Source organism: Callospermophilus lateralis, chromosome 8 (assembly GCF_048772815.1).
Source record: "Callospermophilus lateralis isolate mCalLat2 chromosome 8, mCalLat2.hap1, whole genome shotgun sequence".
NCBI lineage: Eukaryota > Metazoa > Chordata > Mammalia > Rodentia > Sciuridae > Callospermophilus > Callospermophilus lateralis.
This window is the reverse complement of record NC_135312.1, coordinates 37084587-37110352: the sequence shown is the minus strand read 5'-3', so window position 1 is coordinate 37110352 and position 25766 is coordinate 37084587.

Below are 25766 nucleotides of genomic sequence, written 5' to 3'. Positions count from 1 at the left end.
TTTACTATCTAGGAAGTTACAAGCCCTCATATTTTCTTTCAAAAGGTTTATTCTGTTCCCTTTTGCTCACTTATTTATTGAACACATAATTTACTGAGTGCCTACTCTATGTTAAGCACTATTCTAGGTTTCTGGAATTCAATGGTGAGCAAACGGACAATGGCCTTTGCCTTAAATAGCTTATATTCTACTATATGTGTTATGAGATCATAACAAATAAATAAATAAATAATATAGGATTTTAGGTGGAAAGTACCATGAAAACTTTTTTTTTTAAAACAAAGAAAAGGAAACACAGTGAGCATAGCATATATAACAGCCCTGGGTTCAACCTCAGTACTACAATATAAGAAAAAAAATACTTTGGTTTTTAGTTTGAGTAAAATGAATCCCATCAACTGACTAAAAGGGGTCATTCTGGCTATTGGATTGAGCGTGGGCTGTAGAAGGGCACAGGCAGGAACCGGAAGGCAAATTAGGGTGCCAGGGAAGTACTTCAAGCAAGAGATTTTGGTGGCTCAGATCCGTATGCCAGCAGAGGAAATGGGGATAAGTGGTTTGATTCTGAGCGTTATTATAAAAAGAAATGATTTTGCAATCTTTGTAATGTTTTGAATAACCAATAAAAAAATAAATAAATAAAATAAAAAATAAATAAAAAGAAAGTCAACAAAAATTCCTGGTAGATTGGGTAATGGGTGGGACTTGAGGCAAGAAGAAGAGTAATTCTTAAATGGCTTCAGAGTTTTTTTGGCTTGAACAACTGGAAAGATGGAATTGACATTACTGTTATGGGGGCAGACTGCAGGTAGAACAAGTCTGGAGAGAAAGATTAGTTCTGGTTTGGGCATGTTGTATTTGGGATATCTGTTAAATATGCAAAGGGGAGGCTTATAAAGCACAATCAATTCTGGAGTTTTTTAGAGAGATCTAGGCTGGCGATGGATCTGTCTATCTTATCTATCTATCTATCTATCTATCTATCTATCCATCATCTGCATGCAGATAATACATAGTTTGGGGAGACTGATGATACAACCGATGGATTGAGTGTAGTTAGAGAAGATGAGAGAATAAGAGCTGAGATCTAACATTAAGAGGATGGGAGGAAGGAAGTGACCAACCAAAGGGCATGAGAAAGAACCATCAGTTAGAAAGGCGTGACTTCCTGGAAAGCAGGAGGAGAACGTGCCTGGAGGAAGAGGCAATGGTCAGTTCTGCTGGGTGACCCTGAGAAGTCAGGTAAAATGAGGACTGACAACTGACCCTGGGATTCAGCAATGTGCAGGTCACAGACACGAGCAGTTTCAATGGCATGAAAAAGATAAATGAAAGTAAGTGCTGAATTTTTGGAGGGGTTTTTCTTCAGAGAGCAGCAAAGAGATGCAGTCAGCGATTAGGGCAGGGTGAGGTGGAATAGGGTTGACAGATGTTTGGTGCCTCCATTTCCCTGGAAACACTCAGTATTTCATGGATTCATTCATAATAAAGCATCAAGTTAAATAAATTATTTTCTGTCAATGTCTCTTTTTTCATTCTATGTTCTCTTTTTAACCAGCTAAGTTTGTAGGGTGTCCAACTGGTGAACCCACATGTACTATTTCATCTGTCTTCAACTCCGAGTCCCTTCATGTGGTCCTTCAGGCTCTAGACCAATTTGGCTTTTATCCTAATTCCTTGGGCATGTTTTTCTCTCATCTCTGCCTCTGTGTCCATATGTGCAACATTTTCTCTACTCTCTATCTAATCTTCCAGGGATTCATCCATGCCCCGGGGTTTCTAAGAAGACTTTCTCTTTTTTCTTGATCTGATTTTTCCCTAAATTTTCCATTGTACTTAAATATTGATACTATGCAATTTTCATCTTATTTCTGTAATTCTCTATGACATTTTTGTTCTTTATCTTATTTTCTAGAATAGGTTATACAAAATACTAATGAAACCATCTTTTTATTGTGTGATAGACTGTTCCAGGGACTTGATCTGTATGGTTTTGATTTATCCATATTGTACTTTAGTAAAATAAATAAACTTGTTATTTCTACTTTATATATGAGGAAACTGTATCATAGTGATGTCAAGGAACTCTGCTAGGTCAGAGAAGCAGAAAATAAGAGCCAGAATGCAAATTCAAACAAGGACAAGGGGCCTTTTGTATACTACAAGTAGATCCTCCCAGGCACCAAGTAAGCATGATGAGATTGATATGATCAAACACCTTTTTAAATGAAAATGCCTTTTAGCATTGTTTTACACTGAAGTTTCATGCAAGTCGTAGTATCAATTTATGATCTTATTATAGTAGGATTTCTAAGTAAATGGCAGTTAGAAGGAGGAGTTTGGGAAAATTCATTATGCAGGGTCACAATCCAAGTGTTTTTCAGTTTAAAAACGTCAGTTATAGTAATGAGTAGGTGCTTGGCATATTGTAAGTAGAAATCACCTGGAGCAAAACCATGAAGTGCTAATTTCTTTCACACAGCAGCTTTGGAGCCTTTCTGGCAGATATATTTCTTGTGCACAGGCAATTAATTTCCTAAACATTTCCAAGAGGCTGGTGGTTTAAATGACTGCCTTGGTGAGAGAAGAAATCATACGTTCCAATGTGTGGGTTTTTTGGAACATTTTATTTTGGGGTAAAGGAGAAGAAAATTTTATTTTGGGGTAAAGGAGAAGAAGAATTTTCCTGAAAAAGTGCCTCACAGTACAGGAAATGGAATGTTTTTAAGTGTTTCCATGACACAACTGGATATCAGGCTTTAATCAACAGAACTAAGGTATGCCTGCCAGGTATCTTGAGAGCATTTCCTTATGGTCACTGATAGCAAAAATATGCTGAAGATTTGAATGTTTGTTAGCAAACTGAATCTCAAATTGTGTCAGTAGAGTTAATGGATGATTTGTGAAATTCAATGAAAACTTCTCAGTGGTATAGAGAAATTCACTATTATTAACTAGGATGTAACTAGAAAGGACACTGAATTAATCATATTTCTTTCACTCTCTTAAATTCCAGTTTGTTGTAAAACAAAGTCATCACTAAAAATTTATTTCCATCAGAACTTATAAAAGTAGCTTCCATGTGCTCTCCATGAGGTGTCTGAGGATATCAGATTCCCTAGGCATCACAGTGAACACAGCTTTGGTTGGACATGGATGTGAATGGGTTCTGGGTACATCAGAACATGACTGACAGCTTGAGTGATCTGCCAGAATTCAACCAACGAGGGGTTGAGCTCTTTCTGTTGGAAGTCCTCATGGCAGCACCTTCCTTTGGGACTTTACCAGGAGACTCCTGGTGATGACTCACTTTCCAATCTCCTGTCTTTGTGTTGTTTTTAAAACCTCCTGCAATTGGGTACTTGCTTCATTTCCCATTTTATCCATAGAATCCAAATGGCAGTGGCCATTCTTGTATATGACCTTCTTTCTTCTTGGTCTCAGTGATTGGTTGAGGGATGTGGTTCTAATCCAAGCAGAACCAAAGTGCCACACTTCAATGTCACAGTGATTGTATGGGGCACATTAAGGCTCTTCAACAAGGTGTGTTAAACCTAGAAGAGAGGACTTATTTCCTTTTTGGTCACAAAGATGAATGAATGTGAGTTTGTTTCTGAAGACAGCCAGTCCCTTGGGTTACAGAAAAGTCACTGGGAGATAATAAAACCACTGTGTTATCTTCCCTCCTTCCTTGCTCCAGAAGGAAGTGAAGATGAGAGATGGAGAGTCCTGAAGATACTTGGTCCCCTGGCATCAGTCTTTCCAAAGGCCAAACACATCCCACTAGTGTTGATTTTATATATATATATATATATATATATATATATATATATATATATATATATATATATATATTAAAAGTACCAGAGATTTAACTCAGAGGCACTTAACTACTGAGCCACATCCCCTGTCAATTTTTATATTTTATTTAGAGACAGGGTCTTGCTGAATTGCTTAGGGTCTCACTAAGTTGCTGAGGCTGGCTTTGAACTCGAGATTCTCCTGCCTCAGCCTCCCAAGTCCCTGGGATTACATGCAGGTGCCACCACACCCGGCAACATTTCTACTTTTTGACATGCATATTCCAGTGCTCTTATGGATAAGAAATGTTCATTTTAAAAACCCTGAAGTTTGAGTATTTATCTTATAATGAACCTAGAACCATATGTTGTTTTAAAAATTTGAATCAAATAGGTGTACATATTTTTAGAAAGCATTTTCTATGCTTTCATCGTTCAAAGAAGAGGAAGAATGAGGAAATTGTTGGAAGGTTTCTATTAGAAAAATAAATTCTACTCTGGTTTGTAGTCTTCCCGAACAAGTGTAATAAAACTGGCATATTGAAAATGAAACTTGTGATCTCAAACTTTACATGATGAATCAAACTAAGGGAAGATAGATAAGAAGCATTTTCTTTGAAATCAAATCCAAGTTGCTGTCAATAAAATATTGAGTCTCTGTTTCTTAAAAATAATAGAAGCAATTGTTCCAAAATGTCTATTCTGAGTCATCAAAAAGAAAGGGAACTTTTCAAAAATGAAATAGCCAAAAGAAAGGAGAATATATTTATTCAAAAACTATCACTTGATATCATTTGCTCAGTTTACTTGTATGACTAAATTTTATAATCAAGTGATATTTTAATTTAAAATGTTTAAGATTAATTAATATTTTACACTTTAACAAAATCGTAACTTTAGTAGATGATAGGAAAGGTAGCAGAATACAACAGTTACTAATAGGGCATTATGTAAAATTGTGGATGTGTAACCGATGTGATTCTGCAATCTGTATTTGGGGTAAAAATGGGAGTTCATAACCCACTTGAATCTAATGTATGAAATATGATATGTCAAGAGCTTTGTAATGTTTTGAACAACCAATAAAAAAACTAGAAAAAATAAAATAAAAAATAAAAAACAAAATGGTTACTTTAAATAGTTAATTTAATTTTCTAATTTATATTAGAATGATAATATAGATATATAACTATATTTTATAAATTTGTATTTTACTTCATGTTATAATTTTGGAATTTTTACATTGGAAATGAATTAAGTACTTAATTTCATTAATTTGTGATATGAAATGTGAACACCATGACTTAATATTATAATTCAATGACTACCTTCTCTTTGCTTTAAATCGTTTTTGTCACATGTTTATAGATTTTTCTAGTGTAATTATTAGACACCACCTATGAGGCAGACAAATAGATTATAAGAGAAGAAAATTGTATATTTTCAATTAAGATTGCAATAGTGGTATATTTTTAAAACTACAAAACTACTAGAAAAATACAGTCTTTATGATCTGCTTTAAACATCTATTGATATGAGTTTTTTGCCACATTAAGTATGAACTAAGCTGATTCAATAGTAGTGCTCATTCATGTTCTGTCTAAAACCTACTATTGCCTTTTTTTTGGTCAAAATTTCTAGATTATTCTTTTATTTGAAAGTAACTCATTAGCCTTCAATATTAATGTATCTATCTAGTCTATAGGGATAATAAAATGGCAGAATTCAAAGACACAACTTTGGAAGCGAGATACTAGATGTTTACTGAAAATGTTCTAAGTTCTGAAAAGGGTATTTAGAATTACAAATAATTTATCTTGTCCACTGTATGAGGCTTTTGTATTTCAAGACCACTGCGAAGTGCTAGGTTGAATACTGAGGGTTTTCCCAGCAATATACAGAAAAGAACAGAACTTGTCCTTCAATTGATGTGTCACATGTCATGGCACTCTTGATGTTGAAGGGAAAGGAGTGCTTGACTTGGGAGATTTCTGGTGATCCACATTTTAAAAGTAAGTCAGCTTAACTAGAACACAAGCATGGGATATCATTAAACACCAGGTGACCTGAGAAGAGTAGAGCAAGAATAATTTTAATTGTCAAGTGATCTAATTGCTTTCCTCAGTCTCAAAATAGTTAATTCCTTTTATAATTTTAGGATGTTTCAGAATTCTGGATAAATTGCATCCTCTCATTTCAGTGAGGGGAAAATTATACATTTTTATGTGTCTCTTGACCACACAGATCCTAAGAAGCAATTTTGAGGCAACTTCATTTTTTTTTAATCAGGTAATTCGATTTTTTTTGTGATTGAATGTTTGAGTTCTTTATATAGTCTGAGTTCCTCATTAGAGGTCTGAGTATTTTTTCTTAATAATTTTCAAAATTATACAATACTTGAGCATACATACAAAAATAGCATAAATTATGTAATGAAAAACTGCATTCCTCCCATTTCAAATGTGTAGAACTAACCAATGTAAATAGCATTTGGGCATCCTTCCCAAACTTTTTCTATAATTCCTGCATATATAACCCAATTTTTTAAAAGTTTTTTTCACATTGTTCTATGTGTCGTTGACCTGCTTACTAAAAGATGGACTTATTTTTTTTCTTATTTAATCTTCTCAACAAATCTGTGGCTTTATTATTACTCCCCATTTTGGAGATGAAAAAATATTGAATCAATAACAGAATAAGTAACTTGCCCATGATCACCCAGTAAGCAGATGGCAGAGCTGACAATTGTAAACCTATGGTCTGATGCCAGAGTAACATTCCTTACACTATGAACACTGCATGGCCCTCCTGCTATGTTCTTTTGAAACTCCATAGTATTCATTAACCAATCTATCAATGCACATGTAGGATTTGAATAGATATTTCTCAAAAGAAAATATAGAAATGACTAACAGTTATAAGAAAAGCTACTCAATTTCACTAACCATCAGGGAAATGCAATTAAAATTATAATGAGATATCACATCACACCTGTACCAATGATAATTATCAAAAAGACAAAAAAATATATAAAAAAGTTTGTTATGTTAGCCAGCTTTTTCATCACTATGGCCAAAATACCTGCCAAGAACAACTTAGAGGAAGGAAAATTATTTTGGCTGATGGTTTTAGAAATTTAGTCCATGGTTAGCCAAGTTCATTGCTCTGGGTCCAAGATGTGGCAGCATATCATGGTAGAAGGGCATGGTGGAGGCACGCTGCTCCATTCATAGCAGCAATTGAAACAGAGATGGAGGAGACGGGGGACAAGACACAATCCCCAACGGTATGCCCTTAGCAATCTACCTCCTCCAGCCATACCTCACCAGCCAGCCCAGAGTTACCACCCAACACAGTAATCCTTTCAAATTAGGATGGACTGATAATGTCACACATAATTATTTTGCCTCTGTTTGATTCTGCATTAACACAGGGCTCTTATCCTACCATCAAGTGTTTTCTTTAGAGGGATTTTCCTTATCTTTTTAAAGATAACACAGTTTGAGGGAGGTTTTTTTTTTTTTTTTTTTTTTTTTACTTTCATTTTTCTATTAAGTTATTACAGTATTTTAAGAAATAATTAATAATCAGGTGAAATAATCATTTTTCTTCCAATGCCACTGAATCTAATTCTTTTTCCCTTACTCTACACCCCTACTTTGAAAAAAAAAAAAAAAAAACAAAAACTAATTGCTTAAAAAAAAAAAAAGGAAAGTCACTAAGCATGTGAATTTGGTGCTAGTGGAACTTCAGCATTTCCATTTTCATCTGGACCTTCTGTGATGCTTGATACTGCTCTAGATTACCTTTGATTTATTTCTCTGAATCCTTCCACCAGTCATTCCACATACACATCACTTTATGCGTTGGCATGCACCCCTGTCACCTCCAATTTTCATTAAAGGAGCTCCTTTTCTTTTTGAAAGGAAAAGTAGAGGCTACCTGATTTGAATTCACTAGATGTGCTGTTCTCTATGGTTGCTACCTTTGATAGCATTAGGTGACTATTTTTTATTTAAATTAAAAATTCAGAAGCTTTTCTTTTAACCTGGGGGGGCACTAAACCACTGAGCTACATCCCCAGCTCTTTTTATTTTTTAATTTTGAGACAGGGCCCCACTACATTGCTGAGGCTGACCTAAAACTTGTGATCCTACTGCCTCAGTTTCTCAAGCTGCTGGGATTATAGGCATGTGCTACCACTCCAGGTCAGAAGCTTTTCTCTAAATATAAATTGCCTAAGAGAAAAATCTTTTAAGAAGAATAGGGTATTTCATATAAAAACTAAATAGTTCTGATATCTAAGATTTTTAAAATTTTAATACAGTATAACCAGATTTATTTGAGTGATGGAATGACATCCAAAGAAAGTCTTGGTGGAGAGTGAATAAGAATGCAGGCAGAGTAAAATAATATTGTCTCATACCCATCTTTACTTTCCAGAATCCTTAATAAACTTTAGTGCATAAAAATTTTGCAATATGTTGAAAAAATGACACAATTTTTGTTCTTCCTAAATAGATAACAAATGGCCATTGTCTGTTATTTATTTTATTTTGTGGTATAGCTATATTGCAGGATTATAATGGACAAGAGAAGAGGAGAAGAATCAAACCAGCTAGAAAAATTTTATTTTACTTTTATTCCTGCTTAGTGACTCTTATTTTTTAGATGTTGAAAGTTTTACCTGTATAATTAGAATTCTAACACCTCATGATGTTCAAATGCATGTCAACAGAGAGAATGATTAAAATAGCTGTAATAGTTTGGATTTTTTATTACCTCTGGAATATTTTTCGTAACTTCCCTGCTAGCTGCTAATCATGTTCCATGCCAAATCTCTCTTAATCCAAATTCTCCTCTGAAAATATTGCTTTACAAGTAATGCTTCTTTATGAAAAAGAAGTGCAAATTATCAATAATACATGTTTTAAAAATCACTGTACTTTGGATATTTATCTGGAATTTGCTCTATACCAGAGAACCATCTGTGACTGAATTGATACAAGAACAGGAACAAGACCAGCAGTGGCTGATGGTACAGTCCAACTGGACGAGCCTCAATGGAACCACTTTGCATGAACTGCTGGTCCACAGGTGAGAGCTCTTTCATAAGAGGTATGTGTGTTCAGATTATGGAGTAATAGTTTATCATCAGGGCCTCTTTCCATTTTTAATTTCAGATAATCCAAATTTGTCACATCAATAAAGAGTCTTCATAGAATGGCTATTAGCCTTTACATTTCAACATCATTTGATTTTATTTCTTCTTTCTAGACATAGATTTATTTTTATTTTGGGCCAATTACATCTTTCTTTAATCATAATGATAGAAACTATCATTGTGAAAATAAGGAACTTGAGTTCTAAACCTATAGTTGTTTTCATATCCTATTGAAAATAAACTGTCATGTCTGCATTCCCTACTAATGCCACATTAAATTAATCAGCAGAGAAAATCGAAGTAATATTAGCTAAAAACCTGGAGAGTCTGAGAAAAGAATAGACATAAAATGAAGTTTTAATCATGGAGCCTTGAAAATGCACTTAAGTCTCTCTCTCATACCAGAAATAACGACATCTTATAAAGAGCTATCTCCCTTGTCTATGGGTGGGATGTAGAGGAAGATAAATTGAGGAAATTTTCTCTTACATTATATGTATTCATCTAGGTAGTCTTACATACATTTCTCATTTAATCCTCACACGAGATGATTTATCAGCTAGTGATAATTTTCCAATTTTTACAAATGAGGAAACTGGGGTTTAGAATGTTCACATAACTTGTGAAAGCTCACAGCCCACAGATAGTGATAGTTTCTGAATTTAAATTGTTTTTCTAACTCCAAAGCTTATAATAAGTGCTAGGGAAATCACTTTTCTTAAAATTTCAGAAAAGAAAACAAAAGCCTATTTCCCCTTAGCATAACCTAAGATTTTCTACACAAACCAAATTCTGTAACCCATATTTCTGAATATTTGTCAAATGAAGCATTTTCTCCAAAACAATGACCTGAATCCTTCAAGACAGTGGTATTTCTGTAGACTCAGAATGCCAGAAAGGCCTTTTAGGTCAAATAAATGAATAAATAAATAACTTGTACTAAATTGGGAGTTTCTGGACATGATTCTAGTTCTGGCTTACTAAATGTAGTATCTTATATAACCACAGTTGCTGTAAAGAATTAAAATGGAGATTCTTTGATACTTTTCCTATATTTAAAAGCTATGAATTTTTAATCTAAAAAATAACAGCTAATTATTGAGTATTTCTTCTTCACTGGGTTCAGTTCTAGGCTTTGAGGGGATATTGAAGTGAACGACAGAATACAAGACTCTGATCTCAAGGAATATGTGTAATTTGGGTGGATGGAGTGATTGTAAGTTGGTGCACATAAATAATTTCAGATATTAGGGAGTACTACAAGTTAAGGATATAAAGGTAGAGAACAAGGAGAGAGAATTTTAGACTGTTGGAAGGTGGAAAACAAATGAGTGTTTCCTATATTATATAATTATCAATAATTACATGTACCCCCCCCCATGTAAATTTAGCAAAACATGAAAAATACAGGAAATCTGTGAAGGTGAATGTGGAAATGACAAAATAAGAATGAATCTTTGTTTAATGTGAGAAGCTGAGATTCCTAGCACACCACAGTTTGGGGGAGTCTTTAAGTATCTGTATTTTCTTTTTAATTTACATTGTGAATAAATGTTTCATGGTAGAAAGAGAACTTGGTGATCAAAATTTTACCTACCTGAGACTGAATTCTTGTGTGCACCACATTGAGAGATTCTGAAACACAGTCCATGTTTTTGCCTTTAAAGTTTAAATGGGATTTTTAGAAAGTTCTTCTCCCTTCCTGAACTCACATATCCTATCAGTTATACTCACTGGTTCTGATCATGCCATGTGGAGTTATACAGAATAAATTTCCTTTTCTCATGGCAATTCTTCATGTATCCAAAATTTAATAATAAACTAATCCCCCCAAGCCAAAGGTTGAATATTTTCACTGGTATGTAGAAGGTAAACCATGATAAAGCGGGCAGGGAGGGGAAGAATGTAAATTCAATAGATTAGACAAGGGGGAATGAAGGGAAGGGAGGAGGGATAGAAATAGGAAAGACAGTAGAATGAATGTAACGTAATTTTCCTATGTATATATATGTGAAAATACCTAAGTGAATCTCACCATTGTGTACACCCACAAGAATCAGAATATGATATATTCCATCCTTGTATAATTTTATCAAAATGGATTCTACTGTCATGTATAATTAAAAAGAACTAAAAAATATTTAACTTCTACAATCTTAAGATTTTTTCCAGTCTAAATATTCTGTTCCTTTATCTGTTCTTTAAATTTTGAAGTAATATTTTATTCCTCTCAGACTCAACTTTTGGAGAGAACATATCCTCTCCATAACTGTAAACATCTGACTTGCCCCTCCCTCCACACAGATTCTGGGCAATCAGTCTTATTCTCCCTGCACCTTACCCACATTAGGAAACATGGTTAAAATCAACATTGTGCATGGTACAGTCAAGATCATGTGGGAAACTTTTTCCAATAGTTTCTCTTTCCAGGAGGTGAAATTATATTATGAAAATAGGAACAAATTGATGTGAATAAAATACACAATCTCCTTATACCCTTCCCTCAAGGTGATGTCTAACCTCCTCTGACTTGAGAATTCCTACACTAAAGATAATTATTGCTCAAATCTTGTCTTTCCCTGGTAAAACATTTGGAGTGAATAGTAAGTATGTAACTTAATATTATACCATTTTATGTTCCCAAATGTAGGCAGTCTTGTCCAAGCAGAAGAAAGATCTCTCTTCTCTGTACTAGACAAGGTGAGTGAATTGGTGGCCCAGCAGTAGGATATGAATTTAGTTTACCGCAGTTGGTTCAAGGGAAAAATGACCACTTGCATTTGACACTGAAGACCTAAGATTTATCTGGGTTTAGAGTCACAAACTGTCTTCTGCTCTTTGATAGACTGTGGGCGCCGGCCTGCTGCCCGCTTGAACAAGAGGATCCTTGGGGGTCGGACGAGTCGCCCTGGAAGGTGGCCGTGGCAGTGCTCTCTGCAGAGTGAACCCAGTGGACACATCTGTGGCTGTGTTCTCATTGCCAGGAAGTGGGTTCTGACAGTTGCCCACTGTTTAGAGGGGTAAGCTACACTTTTGTTTTATTTTATTTTATTTTTACTCTGCCTGGGTCTGATCATTTTTGTAACAACTAATTATAATCTAAATGCTTTGTAAATTGTTGCTATACTGAGTTGTTTTAGTCAGCTTTTTTGCTGCTGCGACTCAAAGATCTGACTAAAACAATTGTAGAGGATGAAAAGTTAATTTGGGGGCTCAAGGTTTCAGAGGTCTCAATCCATAGACAGCAGGCTCCATTCCTCTGGACTCAAGGTGAGGCAGAACATCCTGGCAGAAGAGTGTGGTGGAGGAAAATGGATCACATAATGACTCGGAAGCAGAGAGAGAGACTCCACTGACAGATACAAAATAATTACCCCAAAGGCACACCCTCAATAACCCCCCTCCTCCAGCCACACCCTACCTGCCTTCAGCCACCACCCAATTAATCCCTTCAGGGGACTGATTTATTGATTGGATTAAGCCAATCTTATCGCCTCTAGACCTTCTTGCATTGTCACATATGAGTCTTGGGGGGACACCTCACATTATTTTGGGGAATAATGACAAGAAAAAAAATCTAGATGTGTTCCATACAGACAAATTTTTTCCAGATATTTTCCAAGTTCACCAAGGTGATACCTGAAGATATGAAGGAGTGTGTGTGTGTGTGTGTGTGTGTGTGTGTGTGTGTGAAAGAGAGAAGGGGGGGAGAGGGAGAAGGAGGGAGGGAGTGGGTGGGAGAGGAGACATAGAGAGAGGGAGGAAGAGATGGAGAAAGAGAATGGCTGATTTTAAGGAATTGGCTCATGTAATTGTGGGGACTAGGTGAATCCATAATGTGATTGAGAACAGTCTGGAGATACAGGCAAGAGTTGTGACACATATCTAGGGGCAGCTGGCTGCTGGTGAATTCTTTCTTGTTTAGGGGTGACCAGTGTTTGTTCTCTTAAAGTTTCCAGTTGATTAATAATATGGCCCACCCATATCATAGAAGGTAATCTGCTTTACTCAAAGCCTACTATTTTAAACACTAATCTCACTCAAAAACACCTTCACAGAAACATCCAGAATAATATTTGACCAAATATTGAGGCACCAGGTCCAGCCAAATTGGTTCATAAAGTTAGTTATCACTGTATCTCTACAGGGACAAGGACTAGAACCAAAGGCAAGCCTCCCTCAGCCTGACAAACATCACTGAAAAGGGTCCTCATCTCTTCCAGCTATCTATTGCTGTGTAATATAGAAGCAAAAAATAAAAATAAAAAATTCCAAAACCCCAAACAAAAGACAAAATAATGACAACAACAACAACAATCACCCAAACATTTATTTTGCTCACAGAAGATTCTCAGGGTCAGATATTCAGGCAGAAAATAGTGGGTGCAATTTGTCACTTTTCAGCAACATCTGGGGCCTCAGCTGGAAGGTTCTAAGGCCAGGGCTGAACTTCTGAAGTCTGGCAGTGGAAACTGTCTTGACTAGGACCTCAGGTCCTCTCCATATGGGCTCACATCATGGTGACTGGCATCCTCCAGAGCCAGCTTCCCAAAAAGTGAGCCAGGAAGAGCTGTGTCACCTTTTAAAACTCAGCTTCCAAAGACACATAACATTAGTATTGCTATGTGTTTTGTTAGAATTATCCCAAGCCCCACCAAATTCAAAGGGAGTGAGGAGTGTCAAAGAACTCAAGAACAGGTTTTAAAAACTACTAAATCACCCAAACCACCCATTTTATTCTGTTTATTTATTTTTTATATCTCTATTATTTGTATGTGGTGCTGAGGATCGAACCCAGGGCCTCGCACATGCTAGGTGAGCACTCTACCACTGAGCCACAACCCCAGCCCCTGTTCTATTTATTTTAAATAACTTTACTTTGTTTCAAAATAATGTTAAATAATAGCAAAGATGGAAGAGAAAAATAATCCACAGTTCTGTTACCTAATTGATCATTTTTACTTGGTGTGGTTTATTCTAGGGAAAAAAAAAGAGGCAATTTTACAACTTTTTTTTCCTTTGTCTGTTGGCGTAATATTATTTTTGCTAAGCTTTGTCACTTATTGCATAACCATGAAATAATTCATTATCTTCTCTGGGCCACCATCACCTCTTTATCTCTTCCCACATTGTCTCTCCTTGACCTCCTCATCATCCTGGAGATACCCCATTATAGCTTCATGAATGTTCCTCCACAACTATAAACTCATGCATTGTGTACAGGATGTCATTGCTTATTTTTACAATTTGAAATTATACGCTATACTTTAGTTGCTTTTCTCATTTGGCAATATATCATGGGCACACCTCCAGGTAGATTGATATAGTTCCACTCATTCTTTTTTGAAGCTAACTGAATATTCTGTACTATTGATTTACCATAACTTTGTCCATTATTCACCAATTGATGGACATTTGGGTTAGTTTCAGTTTGCCATTGTTTGAAAAAAATATTGCAATAACCATTCTAATTTGAAGCTGCTCACCTATTGGTACTTCTGTTTCTAGAGGACAGAGACCCAGAACATACATTTAGCTCTTTCATGGGGATTACAGAAATAGATACTTGCTTTGTTTCTTGAGGTACTAACCTTGTGAGCAACAATATTTAAACAAATAATCAGATAAGTGATTAGAAATGAAAATGTATATTTATAGTTAATTGATTTTTTTGGGTGGGAGGAATAATATATAAATATCAAACCAGTATGTTCTCTTGAAAACTTTTAATATATAAGACTCAGAATGACTGGAAGAGTCTGCACAGTGTGTCAAGAAATAAACTGCAGTGTTATTGCTTTGGAAGGGGCCAGCCAGATGTTTGCAGATGTCTTTTCCAGTTCTGAATTGTATCTCCATAGAAAGCATGGAGTTATACTAGTAAAAGCCCATTCATCAAAAGGTAATTATCTGAATGAATCTAACAGTTCTTTAAGGGAACAGTACTAGTTAATTAACTAGTGCTAGTTAATCCAAGTTCGTATGCCACTTTTGTTATTTCCAAGTGTGGTATCCAAATTTTCTCTTTCACTGGAAGTTCTGTGAAGTTAAGAAGGAAACTTGCAATAGAGAAGAAATATGTGTTTATAATTAAGGAAATGGATAGAATATCAAAGGCATTGATGACATTTCATGGAACACTAAACACAATGGAACTATCAAGAGGGGCCTGCCTATCCATGTGAAGTTAGAAATAGCCCAACTTCAAAAAAACCCTCTGCTCGAATGTGTACTAATAAACCCAATTCTATTTTATAATCTCTGCAGTGGCACTGTAAGCACTTCAGAACTTTTAATTATAAGCCTTACTCTCTGCTGAGGCCATCAATTGTGGCAGTTAATGAGATTTACTTCATATCCAGATCTCATGCTTTGGCAAGGCCCAGCATGACCCATCTGTAGGTCTTTTTCAGCCTGTCTCTTTTAATTATATTGGTGAGGGAAAAAAAAAAGACAGTTTGGTTTGCTCTTTCATGGAGAGGTATTTAAAAATACCAAATGAAAATTAAAAGCATGAGATACTAAGTTGACCAGATCATGTCCCATATGTTTCAATACCAATTCAACTTTAAAAGTTCTAAGGAAGAAAGACTTTGACTTTCAGGGGGTAATTTAATAAACATTTTGTCTGTCTTCTTTTATCTCTGAAAGACTGAAGGATGAACTTCTTGGGTGGGCCCACAACTAGTAATGATCAGAAACATCAAATTCCTTTATGAAAATCTGTGATCACCCATGTCTTGACTTCTACCATACCAGCTCTTCAATCCAATAAGATTAAGGGTTGCTTGTCTGCATTTCTTAACATTTCAGTTCATCAGTCTCCTTCTAACCTCCTTTCTTTTTACAGTCAACGAGGTTCCATTCACTGGATCATCATTTTAATCCTTTACCAGCACCTTTGATGTTTTTTCCCCCTGCATCTTTCTCCCAGTCACAGGAGGCAGACAGCCAACGTGAAAAGCACATTTGTGACCTGACATTCATGCTCTACAGACTTAGAAGAACATTACCAAAAACATACAGATTAGAGACATGCCTAACTTTCAACATTAGTTGGACCCTTAAAATTGCTTGATAATTTGACCACAGCTCCCTCTCTTATTCTCAGGAAAAAGAAAAAAAAAAAATCCTCATCCTTGTTTACTCACCTTCCTGACTTAACAGTCTTTTAATATAATCAGAAAAGGAAATGAGAAGTTTGGTCAGTTTCTATTCTACTAAGCCATATTGTTCATGATTACTTTTTAAATTTCTAGGTGTTTATGAACTGTACTAATCATTCACAACTTGCCTTTGCATTTTATCTACTTGGAGGAATTGATCTACTTCCATTAGTAATAATGTCCACTAAAACAGAAATTCTCCATTATGGATCCATATTCTCCTTGAGTGTTGTTTTTTAACATCACTGGAATGTAACAACATGTGTTTTAAAAAATCCCTAGGAGACTTCAACCTGGCCCTGTGATCCCCTTTTCTATGTCTTTATGGTGGTATTCTCTGTCATCCAGTTCAAAATTTCTGGGTCTAGGATATAGCCTGTAGTTGGCTTCTAGAATTATTTTGATAAGAGAAAAAAATTTAGACAAATTAAATTTTGAAGAGTTTAATTGTGAGCAAAGCATGATTCTTGAATTGGAGATCCCTTGGTTCAGGCTTACTTTCTTCCAATATTGCCATTCCCTATTCATGTACCATGCACCTGCACAGCTCACCACTGATGGAGAACACTGTATACCTGATTGCTAGCTGAGCTCATGTCAAGTGCACAATCATGAATCTCAAATGAGCATCTAACATAATGGATACTTCCAATATACTTCTTCAGGGAAGTCATTTTTATACCCTGAAAGACAACTATAGACTCTCCTCCTTCTCCAAATCTCCCTCACCATCTACTGATCTCTTTGCATCTTTCATGGATAACTTAGAAAACAACATATCTTTCACTTTCCCCACCCCAGTTCCAAAAGGACTACTGTATCCTTGGCTCTTTTCCATGCTTTGTGTTGAGTTATGGGAGAGACATGTCCCTGCTCCTTTTTAGGAACAGCCATATTTCCTATCATCTTTTCAAAGACTGTAATCTCCAAATCATAATTTATATTTCATATCAATTTCTGCCTCTTTGATAGATCATTTCCTTCAGCAACTATGTCTTAACATCACCACTTAAACTATCCTGCTTTGCTTCTGTTTTTAAATCTTGCTCTGCTTTAGCCACTATTCATGGTAGAACTTCTAAAAGAGTTTCCTACAGTGCTACATCTTTCCTACATCTCATTTTCTCCTAACCCACTCTGGCTGGGATCTCATCAAAGACAGTGTAGAAATGGCACTTACCAAGATCTCTATTGATCTTCATCTTGATGAATCCAATGGTGAATTTTCAGTTTTCAACTCAATAGAACCCTCCCCAGGATGATCACTGCACCCTTCTTGAATACTTCCTTCACTTTTCTTCTAAAATGACAAAACATCTTTTTGCTTTGCACCTATTTCAGTGCTCTACCATTTTTTTTTCTCTTTTATAAGCTCCTTTTTTAGGTCACTGAATCCTACAGGGCCCAGATCATAGCTTCATTTACCCATCTGCATTTGCTCATCTAATTACATGGTTTCAGATACATATTTGAGCAAATATGAGTATCAAGTATGGACTGAGTATCATATTTGACTATCACATATTTGTTAATGACTTTCACATTTATATCTCCAGCCCAGCCTAGATTTCTCCCTGATGACTACCACTACCACCAACTTCAAACATGTATTTCACTGCTTAGATGACATGTCTCTTTCAGTGTATGATAAGCATCCTACTTTGCATGGCCAAAATAAAACTATTGATTTCTCTTTTCTCTCACTAGTCAAATAATTATATGCTTCACCAACTTCCCCATCTCAATAAATATTTTGTTACTTGAGTAGTCATCCCCTTATTATTTCTTAGTATTCATATCTTTAGTTCTTACAGTAGTTGAGACCATAGTGTTCTGAAACTAGAAATGTTAGCTAATCCATAGATGATCAGGGATCTTTCACCAATACCTCCCGTAAATTCAATATTTCTAGATATTAAATATATGTGATGTAGAAGATGAATCTTCTGGGTATTATTTGAAGATCATTCCCCTTGGTAGGAGAAACTGGAAGGAAAGGAGTTTTAAATAATTCTGCTTTGTTTCAATTATTTCCTAAAATTATATTATCTGCCACAGAGAGATATTTTCCTCTTTTCTTTCTGCACATTATTTCACCAAGAAGCCATTTTTAATTTTTCACTTTAAACAAACTTCTTCCTACTTTATGGCTAAAATTTTAAGATACTTGTTACAATTTCGTGCCACTCTTTGTGATTCATTTTCTAATTTCATAGCTGTGGAATCCTTATGTAGTCCCATTTAGTGTGTAGATTATTTCTTTACTTACTGCAGTCATTTGTGTTGGCAGCATAGAAATTTGGCATGTGATGCTCTCATTTGTCTTGAGCTGTACTTACTTCAAGAGTCTCCTGACACATTGCCATATCTGTAATTTTTTTCTGAACATTCCAAAATTTGGTTCTGAAAGGTCCAGGATATGTATTTGCCTAAGTCCTTCTGTTGCTTTTTCTGGACCCTGGAATACCAGAATTGTCCACTTTGTTTATCACTGATAGTTAATACCTTAAAACCCATTACACCTAGAGGTGAGTTCAGCAAAGGGAACAAACCCTCTCACCATCTGCCTTCATATCACTCACTAATGAGTCTTCCCATCCTGCATGAATTTCCACTTCGGACCAGCGCTTCATTCCTGTGTTAACAGCTGTAGATCCTACTCTTTGTTTTACGGAAGTTTAGTAGAAAAGCTATGATCTAGAGGTTCAATAACCAGCATTCTGGTCCATTACCAACTCTTACTTTCTCTGTAGCTCAAGTCACTCATCTCTTGAGTCACTGCTTTCTCTTCTCTACCATGGAATAAAGATTTCTCTTTCTGTTCTCTGCAATGGAATATACATTTCACAATTGATTTGAGGATCATTTGAAATAATGTTTGTAGAAATACTTGAAAAACTATAGAAATACACACACACACACACACACACACACACACACACACACACAAAGACTCCAGGCTATTGAACTATTTTGCTTGTTGTATACATTTAAAAATTTTTATCCAACATTTAAAACTGGATACTTTGCATAAAATCTAAAACTTCAGCTTTCCTTCAAGACCGGTCACACTGCACATTAGGCTATGACAGAAATTAGCTGGAGCTGAGAGGCAGATGGCTGTTAGGATGGACAAGGTCTGACACAACCTCTGTTTACTGACCCACACTCACGCCTGTCATGCATTTATTTTGCAGCCACCTTATTCTAAAGTCTATTCATCTTGTCTGTTACAGATAATTCTTTTTAAAAATTCTAAGGGTAGAGCACAATATTAAAAGTAAGAGATCACTGATTTGTAGAACAGCAGTGATGTTATAATACATTTCTTTTCTTAGTGCAGACTCTCTCAAATCACCATTATTTCTTCAGACTCTCTCCAAATCACCATTCAGTTATGTTTCTTCTGAAGTAGGTCTTGTGAAATAGGGTGATTTCTATCATGTGTTAATTATGAATATTAATTTTCCCTCATTAAAAAGGAAAAATGTTAAATATACAAACAAGCTGAACTGGAAAGGGTCAAGGAAGGAAAATGCTGTGCTCCTGAAATAAAGATAGAAAATCTCTAAATTTGGCTCTCTGGAACTGAGGATGTAATTAAGTGGTAGAGCATTTGCCTAGTATTCATAAGGCCTGAGGTTTGATCCCCTGTATTACACATATAAACAAAAAGAATAGACTTAAAAAGGAAATTTGGCTAACTGAATTAGGTGAAAATACAACATTTCATGTCTCAGCTAGAGTTGTATGTGGCAAATTGCAAACCAAAGTGACAGGTTATTGCATCCAGACATTCTGCCTACAATGTGTTGTATAATTTCTTGGAATGCAATAGTGCATCTGAGATGCGTAAATAGCTAGGTTTTATTTTTGGAATTGATAATTCTCTATGACGTATATGCATATAAAACAATAGCATAAACATTAAGCAAGTGAGATCTTAAATGTGAATTTTAGGGAATGAACTATATCTAGAGCAAGAGTGAAAGGAAAAAGATGCCTCTTAACATCTTTCTTAGCCACTTTCATGTGGTTGTGGATAGTTGCCTGACTGTACCTGTGCTTGCTTGATCACTTTTAAAAGCATTAAGATCTTTGCACAAACTCCTTTAAGAATATTCCAGTTCTCCTTGTTCCTGCTTTGAGATTTGACAGCCAAGTGGGAAGTATTCCCATGCTGAGGCTTTTTGGCTAATGTACCTGACTTTTTTCTTTGTAGTCAAATGTAAATTAGACTCTTCTTACCAAAATGACCATTCATTCATTCATCTCCTGTTTCTCTGTGTTTCTCCACTGGGTTCTCCTGACCAGATAGGAAATTGATGTCTCAAATTGTCTTCTTCTTCTTCTTCTTTTTTTGCTTCTAACTACAGACAGGACTGTCTCTGCCTTTACTTCTGACTCACTCTCCCTAGCACGAACTTCATATAACAGTGTATCATTTATGCACATCTCCTTCACTTCAGACAAACTTTTCAAACAACAGGTTGGTTTCCATGTTTTTTTCTCCAGACTTGTGGAAAAAAAATGTTAAAGAAGCTTATTTTTCACTTCATACTCATAACAAAAAGAAAAAAGTACAATATCACTGAATTTGAAAAAATGTGTAATTTCCTGTGCACTTTTCTCTTTTTTGCTTTTGGTGGATATTAATGCCATCAGGACAGTAGCTTATGTAGCAAGAGATTATTGGATACAAATGAATAACATTTAGCTGCTTTGTTGACACTTATTATTTATTAATAGAAGTAAATTAACCCTGAATCCAGTAATTAAGTCTGGAGTTTTGTTGTTATTTTATTTTGTTGCAAATAGAATGTGCGACTGTTGGAAATGTTGCTTATGATTAAGCAGATGAATGAGTTTTTGTCACAAACAAAACTTAACAGCTCTGGTTCAAGAGCAAGAAATTATTAAATACACAGAAGTTTGAAATGCTTTATTGCTTAATTTTAAATATCTTAAGTAATAGAGTCTCAAGTGAATATTAAATTTCTTGAATGGCCATGAACTTACTCCTTTAGACTAAAAAATATAAAGGAATAGGGGAAGAAGAAGAAAGAAGGAAAGAAAAGAAAGAAAATGGAAGAAAGAAGGAAGGAAGGAGAAAAAACACGTTGAGCAATGGAGCTAGGTGGTAAAAATTAATTCGGTAACATTCTTTTGTAATGCCCACAAGATAGCAGTTCCTACAATTTATTGTAATTGCTTATTTAATCATCCATTTGCACTCAGTTCTGTTATTTGTATATTTCTAAAGAGGAATAGTTACAGATTTGTATTTTTTTCAATTAGTGGCATCAACTTTTCTTTTGATAGCTCTGAAGTATTTTTCTTTAAAATGGAAAAAGTCCAGAATGCATCATTGTGTGGAGGAGCTCTTTAGTAGAGTATGGTTTCAATATCTAACAATACTAAGTTCAGTTTGAGTCTTAAGTGTTGGCTCCTATTTTCTGGGCCTTTGGGGTAGCTGTCATGCTGAAGGTGACCAAATAGATACCATAGAAAGGATAGCCCTTAAAAAACACAGATTCCAAGGTCCCAGACCAAGGGCTTCTGTTTCAGTTGCTATAGGCTGATGCCCAAAGTATTACTATTTCAAAATCTTTCCAGCTGATTCCATGCTAAATTTGCATTGAAGAGTTAACCTACTTTGGTGGATTTGGTCACAAGCTCCCAAATTGGGGCAGTGTTCGCACACTGGCTCACAGTACCATAGTGTAAGGGAGGGTCCACATTAAAGCTTCACCCCATTCACAGCACTATGGTCCAACAAACATTCATGCCTTTGACTTCGGCTCACTTTGGAGAAGGGAAGATGGTGAAGGGAGGAGGACATACAGGGAGTGATGAAAAATAAACCTTGCTCACATAGTTAGAGTCTGCCAATAACACGTTTTAAAACAACTTACATGGAACCATCATTTAATGCTTTTTGAGAACCCACTGCATGACTATTACTAGACTCTGAATATTGAAGTGAACAAGACCAACAAAGTTCCTGCTGTCACAGAGATAACACCTGAGAGGCAAGACAGACTAGAAAAACAAATGTATCAGTGTCATTGACATTAATGGACACAGTGAGAAGAAACTGGAAGCAGGGTCAAGTGTAGAGAGAGTGATGAGGATAGAGGAAGAGTTAGGGTGACTAGGGAAAATAGTGTTGAGGAAGTGACGCAGGTTGAAGAGAAAGAGTATAGGTGAAGTCATTTGAGAGCTGGCGGAATAGCAAGGGGACCTCTGATAGGCACATGTCCTCAGCATGCCCCAAAATAGAAAGTCCTTGGGGTTGAAATGCAGCATACTGTGTAGAGTCTCAGAGGCCCGGGATGGAAGTCTAGAATTTAGCTCAAGTGTGATGTAAAGTCCTTAGAGAAATATGAGCAGGAGATGAACTTGATCCAATTTTATTTTTAAAAGGTCACTCTGACTGCTCTGAGGAAAGTGAGTCATAGGAGCTAAGATTAGATGAAGAGTCTTCATTTGGGAGTTGACTGCAGTGGTCCAAGGAGATGAGAGTACCTTAGGTGAAGAAGTATCTTACAGTGGAGAAGGGAGAAACAGCAAGATGCTGGGACATGTTTGAAAATAGGAATGGAGAAGATTGGCTGATGCATTTAATGTTGGGTGTAAGAGAAAGAGAAGATTCAACTGGGCCACTAGAGATTGTAAATATCAAAATGCTGTAAAATTAATTCTGAATGCTTAAACATTCTAAGATAAGTAGTAAGCCTCAATAAATGGTGGCTATTATCAAACACCACTCTCACCAAATGCCCAGGCTGATGAGATGAGCAGGGTTCAAAGGACCTGGCTTCAACATTAAACTAAGAAAATGGCGAAAAATCACACAACACAGAAGTAGTTTTCATGTCAAGAGGACAGCTCTGTGACCTTAAGGGTCAGCGTCCACGCTGGACAGCACTGGAAAGAGAATGTGCATCCGGAATCTCTTTATGTTATAGGGGGGGACACACAAAGGAGCTTCGATGGAATGTTCTTCACCAAATAAGGCAGGGGATAGGGTTTCAAAAGGGAGGTTTGTCCAATCCCATTGGGTAACGCCCAAGTCCAGGGCTAGAGCAAACTTCTTTGCCGAGTGAAGGTGGAGGCCACTTGATTTGCACAGTGATGGCAAGCGATGCCAGACCCAACACCTGCCTTACTCAAGGCTGGGAGAGGATGCTCAGCCCAAGGGCAGGGCGGCCTCCCACACTCCACGTGAGTGTGTTGAATAGGAAACTGGGCTTTCCAGGCTGCAGGTCAGGATAGGGGATGGACCTGGTGCTATACATTTAGGAGTCACCAGGGTTGAGGTAGCATTTAAAACCACTGGATTAGATGAAACCATCAAGGGAGTATGGAGCAAGAAGAGAAGGTTGAGGGTGGAGTCTCAGAGCACTTCAACATTGACACTGAGAGCTGAGGAGAACTCAGAAGAGAAGATTGAGCCAGCAGGTGTCTAAGATTGGCGGAGATTCTGGAGCATGGCAAGACCTGTGAGCTGAGTGAAGAAAGCATTTAAAGGCGAGAATTGACTGAAACATTGCTGACATGACATCAAAAAACAACATTCTGATACTGAGCGCTGGAGGTTGTGAGGGACCTTTTAAAACCCCTGCCTTGAAATGAGCAGAAGGCTCAGAAGGCACTTCTGCCAGGACTTAGTGTTTTTGGGGTGGGATCTCTTGGCTTTTCTCTCCTTCTTTTTCACTTGCTCCAGTCTTTTCTTGGATTTCAGTGATCTTTCTCATTCAGTAAAAATAAATAGAGAAAGAAAAGTAACTACTCTGCCTTCCTTTAAGCCTGAACAAGTTGTATTTTCAAGAATAACTGCATTCAAAAATGGCCTTTGGGCTGGGGTTGTAGCTCAGAGGTAGAGTGCTTGCCTACCACGTGTGAGGCCCTGGGTTCAATCTCAGCACCACATAAAAATAAATAAAAAATAAAGTCCATCACAAATCTTGGGCTTTGCTTTCAGACCATTAAATGAATACTTCTATGAATACATTCAGAGACAGGCAAGAAAACAGCCATTGCTTACATACTTTAAAAAAAAACAGCTATGCAATTAGAATGGTGAATTAGAGTTGAAGATGTCACTTGCTCTTGAATTTCCATCCTAGGCGAGAGAGCGCTGCTGTGTGGAAGGTGGTGTTTGGCATCAACAACCTGGACCACCCATCCGCGTTCACACAGACACGCTTCGTGAAGACCATCGTCCTGCATCCCCGCTACAGTCGAGCAGTGGTGGACTATGACATCAGCATTGTGGAGCTGAGTGAAGACATCCACGAGACGAGCTATGTCCGACCTGTCTGCTTACCCAGCCTGGAGCAGTCTCTGGAACCGGATACGTACTGCTATATCACAGGCTGGGGCCACATGGGCAACAAAAGTAAGCCAGGCTCATCAGTAGCATTTGCCTTTCAACTTGTAACCAAACACACTGTTTTTTCCTAGCCTTTCAACACATTTCCCCATCTTTGTTTATGGAAATACAGCCACAAATGGCATTTGTCACACGGTCCCTTCCATGCCTGTTGTTGACATGAATAATAAACCATGGCACTTAAACCTCCTAGTTCAGATGCAGCCTCAAAATCCTGCAAACCGCAGACTTTCTCTCCAAGAAGCCACTACCAGGGTTTTGGAGTTGCCATGCCAAATGGGACCTATCAATCATCCTGCTTTGGATTGACTCTAACAATGATTTGGTCCATCTGTGGGTAAAGCTCCTCTGAAGCTCTGTGGAGCAGGTAGGCAATTCCATTTCTTCAGTCAAGCTGTACAGTCACATTTCCAACTTGGTGTCATGATTTGGTCTTATCTACATCTGTAGTACAACCTGTAAGTCCTTCTAGAAAGAAAATTGATTTGCTACTTACAAATTTAAATCGATTGAAATAGTTTGTCTCTGTAGACAATTTAAATATACAGAACAAATAGAAACTAACAATGTACTACTTATTCTCAACCCCCTATAGAAATCACTCATTCTGGTTGAGCTGTTTGAAGTTTGGAATACAAATTGAGTCAATGAGACTTTCTATTTGACTTTAAGTGCTGGCTATTCTAACTACTTCATGGTTCTTGGGAATGAATGAATATTGGCATCTCGTTAGTAATCTTAGGAAATGTCAATTTAAAGACACTTTTTTTCTTGAAATTTAATCAAATTCATTTTGAGCTAAGTTGAGTTTCTTTCTATATGAAGTGATGGAAATCTATATCAAATGATGGAAAGGAAAAGGCAATAGACAAAAGTCAATGCTTTTTTTCAGAAAAAACTCACATGTAAGAATTTTAAAGGCAATGTTAGACATATAATATCACCATTCTTTCCCATCTTGGTTTTTAAAAGTTCTGATTAGTCCTGAAACATAATACAAGGGTAGAATATGCTTTATATTGCCTTTGGTTTTATTCTTCCAACAATATCCATATCAAACTTATATCAATAGTGTAGCATTGCTCACACAATAGGCAATATAGCTTGAGGATCAAGAGTTTCTGAACTCATTTAGATAGTTCTTATTGACTCTTACTGCACTGCTTTCTAGTTTATTACAAGATGAAAAAAATAAAAACACTATCTAACTCACAGGATATTTGTAAAAATTAAAAGTG